This window comes from Psammomys obesus, unplaced genomic scaffold (genome assembly GCF_907164565.1).
Source record: "Psammomys obesus unplaced genomic scaffold, mPsaObe1.curated_primary_1811, whole genome shotgun sequence".
Taxonomy (NCBI): domain Eukaryota; kingdom Metazoa; phylum Chordata; class Mammalia; order Rodentia; family Muridae; genus Psammomys; species Psammomys obesus.
The window spans coordinates 13152152-13156719 of record NW_026596051.1 but is presented as its reverse complement, the minus strand read 5'-3'; positions in this window follow the sequence as shown (position 1 = coordinate 13156719).

Below are 4568 nucleotides of genomic sequence, written 5' to 3'. Positions count from 1 at the left end.
TGTGTGTGTGTGTGTGTGTGTGTGTGTGTGTGTGTGTGTGTGTGTGTAGTTTGTGTGATATGCATGCCTGTGTACATGCACAGAAGCCAGAGGACAATGCCGGGTACTCTGCTCTGACCTTCTCCCTCTTATTTTTATTCTCATTGAACCTGGAACTTAGCATTTTTTTTCAGCGAGTCTGGTTGGCCGGCAAGCCTCAATGACCCTACTGTCTCCCTCCTCCACATGGCTGTGGGGATTTGAACTCTGGTCCTCATGCTTGTGCAGCAGGCATTCCTTTGTTTGCCCTGCCAAGGCCAGATTACTTATTTGTTACTCTGAAAGATTCTTATTCTTGACTGGACTCATAAGTAGAAACTCTCAGCGGGGACAGCGTCTGTCTCCTGGTAGTCTGTTCCTGGTGTTTTTCTTTGGTTCCCTTCATTCTCTTGGCCAAAGTTTAGCACATTCTGCAGCCTCTCCTTGCTTTTCATAGTGTGTCGTTTCTTTAGAGCAGTACGGGTGTTTGAGCTGCAGGACACGTGGATAACAAGAAGCTGAATCGTGGGTGCTTTGCTCCTGGTGTGTGTCTTAACCTTCTTTAATAGCTCTCTGAAAACAAATTAGCAGAGAGCATTTGCCAGAGTCAGTAAAAATTTGTGGATTCTGCTGGTTTTTTGGGGCCCCAATTGCCAAAGTAAAGTAGAATCTGTCCATCCAGGAGGACCCACCCCCCTCTTTTTACATTCTTACACTAACCAAGTTGAGAACAGTCAAACCAGCAGACACAATGTATCCTGAACACACTTGTACCTTTTCTTCTTCAGTACAAGAATATCTCTGACTCAGCAACGGGCACAGTCTGCCGAGGGTCTGTGCGTGCATGTGCACATAGATAAACCTGTGTGTGTGTGTGTGTGTGTGTGTGTGTGGTGGTCTGAGTTTGACATGGGTACTTTTCCTCAATCACCTTCCACTTTTCACTAAAGTGAGGTCTGTCAATTGAACCCAGAGCTCACCAGTTTGGCTAGTCAGGCTAGTGGGTTTGTTCTGAGTGTCTTTTGTCTTAGCCTTCCACGCTCTGGAACTACAGGGAGGCCGCTGCCCCTACCTAGCATTTATGTAGGTTCTGGCATGGGGAGAGGTCTGGTTCTCACTCTTGCTTAGTAGGATCTTTAACCGCTGAGCCATCTCTCCTGCCCCAAGTGTTTATTTTTTTTTAATGTATTTATTTTACATGCATCTCATGTAAAATGCTTTTCACGTTTTGCCTGAGTGTATTTTTTGTGTGAGGGTGTCAGATCCTTTAAAAATGGAATTATAGACAGTGGTGAGCTGCGATATAGGTGCTGGGAATTGACCCTGGGTCCTCTGAAAGAGCAACCCCTGTGGGTTTTTTGTTTGGTTGTTTTGCTTGTTTTTAGATTTATTTATTTATTATCTACACAGCATTCTGCTTGCACGTACACCTGCATTCCAGAAGAGGGCACCAGATCTTACTATAGATGGTTGTGAACCACCATGTGGTTGCTGGGAATTGAATTCAGGATGTTTAGAAGAGCAGCCAGTGCTCTTAACCTCTGAGCCATCTCTGCAGCTCCCCTTTTAAAGGCCTATCTGCTATATCTTATTGTGTGTGTGTGTATGTGTCTTCGTGTGTCTCTTCTGTATGTGTCTGTATGAGTGTGTCTGAGTGTGTGTCTCTGTGTCTGCCTGTGTGTATGTCTGTCTGTCCATGTATATGTGTCTGTGTGTCTCTCTGTGTGGATGCTGCTTGGTCCAGCAAGTACTTTGCCAGTTCAGTTCTTCCCCAGCCTTTTTTTTTTTTTTTTTTTTTTTTCAAGTAGGGCTCTGAGGCTTTTCAACTTTGGCTTGTAGTCAGTAAGGAAAAGATTAAAAATGAAAAAAAAAAAAGGAGTATGTTTTAATGATCATTTAAATTATTAATTGTTGACTATCTCTCTTTTATTAATGAAACAAGAGGCAGAGGCAGGTAGACCTCTGTGTGTTCAATGCTAGCCTGGTCTACAGGGTTAGTTCCAGGACAGCCAGAGCTACATAGTGAGAATCTGTAAGAAAGAAAAGTGCAGAACCAATAGGAGTGCTTGGTCATGGGAATTCATTTTGGCTTTAACTTTAACTTTGTGCCACCAAAAGAAATAATCTTATCTTAATTGTTGAACATTTCAATTAACTTTACAGTAAAACCATCAGAGAACATTATATATGTGTCACCTTCTGTGTTGATTTTGAAGACTGAATGTAATTTTAGATCTTTTCAAGAGTCATGGAGTTGATTTTTGTGAACCTTCCTGACAGGGAACAAAAGGCGCCACAGCTAGCCTCTGCTTTCTTCGCGTTTTTACCATGATGTCTTTGGGATAGTTTCCTAGGCATGGGCTCCCTGCCTCTGAGGTCATTTTGTTGGATGTTGCTAAGAGATTTCTCAGTGAATTGTTCATCCCCACAGCAGTGCCTGTTTCCTACAGTCATCAAAGGAGCTGCCTTTAGACCACTTTGGTGATGAAAACCTGTTCTTAATGCAGTTCTCATATGCATTCTCTTCATGAAGGTCTCATGAAGAAACATGAAGAAACATGGTGCAAACACCAGACTCATCAACATCCATTTATGACGGGTCTGAATGGCATACTAGCAGATGGGCTTGGTTGGAGGAAGCTGGTTACTGGAAGAATACATCTGAAGGATAGATAATGTTTCTAGACTCGACTTCTTTCTCCCTCCCTCCCTCCTCCTTGGCTGCCACGAGATGAGTAGCCTCCTCTACTACATGTTTCTATTGTCCTGATGCTAATACAATATGTAGCAAACATTTAGGATTTTTTTTTTCTTTTTGAGACAAGATCTCACTATATAGCCTAGCTTGGCCTGGAGTCTGGATCTCCCCCTGCCTCAGTTTCCTGAGTTCAGATTATAAGCAATGCACCATCAAGCCCCACTTAGTATTTAATTTTGTATATCCTGACTCTCCAAGAGACCTCCACAGCCGAACACACACATTCACCACCTCAGCCAAGTAAGTCTGCAGTGCTACAGCGCAGGTCCAGCACAGCATGCTGAAACGCTGCCAGCTGCAGAGAGCTAGTTCAGGTCTATACAAAACCCCTGCACCTGTCTACAGCTAGCTGCTGCTCCTGGACCGAAGGTTTGGTTGACAATTCAGAAAAATCGCTTACAGAATCATTGCCCTTAGACGTGGGGCGTAGCTCAGTGGTAGAGCACTTGCCGAGCACGTGAGATCCTAAATCCAACCCCCAGCACCCCACCCTCAACAACTACACCAAGTACACACCCACACTGCATGTACTAGATACTTTTGTCGTTGGTGGGTTTTTTTTTTCTTTTTATATGTTATATACTTTTTAAAAGGGTTTATGTGTGCCACGGGTGTGGTGGTCCATATCTGTAATCCCAGAATTCAGGGAAGCAGAGGCAGGCAGATCTCCTGTGAGTTTGAGGCCAACCTGGTCTACAAAGTGAGTCCAGGACAGCCAAGGCTACACAGAGAAACCCTGTCTTGAACCCCCCCCCCCATAAAAAGAAGATGGTTGTGTGTTTTTAATCATGTGCACGTGACTGCTAGTGCCTGTAGGACTTGCATCAGTCTCGCCAGCTGTTATTAAAACAATGCCTTCCTCGGTAATATATCAGTAGTTATTGAAACTTACCGAAGCACAGTACTTTCTTCTAGACACTGAATGACTTGTTCTGAACTCAGCTTAGATGCAGCCTTTGTTTTGACATTATTATACTGAAAAATGTCACTCTCCCAGTTGCTGAAATGTAGGAAGACCACATTTGAGCTTGATGGGATCTTGGTAAGGCCAGTATTAATCCCAAGGCTATGTGTGCCCATAGTTGGGGTTAATGACAAAAAGAATGACTGTTCCCTCCAGCTCTTCTCCAGAATACATTCTAACAGTGATGTCAGGCCTGGCTCTTAGCTGGAGCGGAGCATCTTGCAGGGAAAATGGAAGAGCCATCTCTCCTAAAGGTGGTGGTAGTTAAGACTGTGAAAGCACTGCAACAAAATCCCACAGAACCTCCTGAACCCTGTTTCCATCCTAAGTCTTGTCCACAGAGGGCACGTCCAGCCGATGAGGATTTGGGAGAGTCCAGCAATTGTATCCAAAAGAGAAAGGTATGCAGGGCATCAGAGATAGCAGCCTTGATGAGTCACTTGCCCCCATGATGTCACCAGCTGGCTATCCACTCCAGAACCCAGCAGCTGCTGCCCTCCATTCCCATGACCTGACAAGAGCTCCTCTTCCAGAGCACTCAACACACACGCTCTCTCTTCACACCATCTACACTAAAGGATAAAGAAGGGACCTGGTTTTCCGGTCTGAACTATGTGTTACATCAGGTAATACACGTTTGGATGGTGAGATAACTTAGCAAGTGAAGGTGCTTGTTGCCAAGCCTGATGATCTCAGTGGGATCCCCAGCATCCACATGGGGGTAGGGGAGAGCCAGCTCCCCCAGATTGTCCTCTGGCCTCCATAGTGTGCCACAGCATTCACACACACACACACACACACACACACACACACACACACACACACACA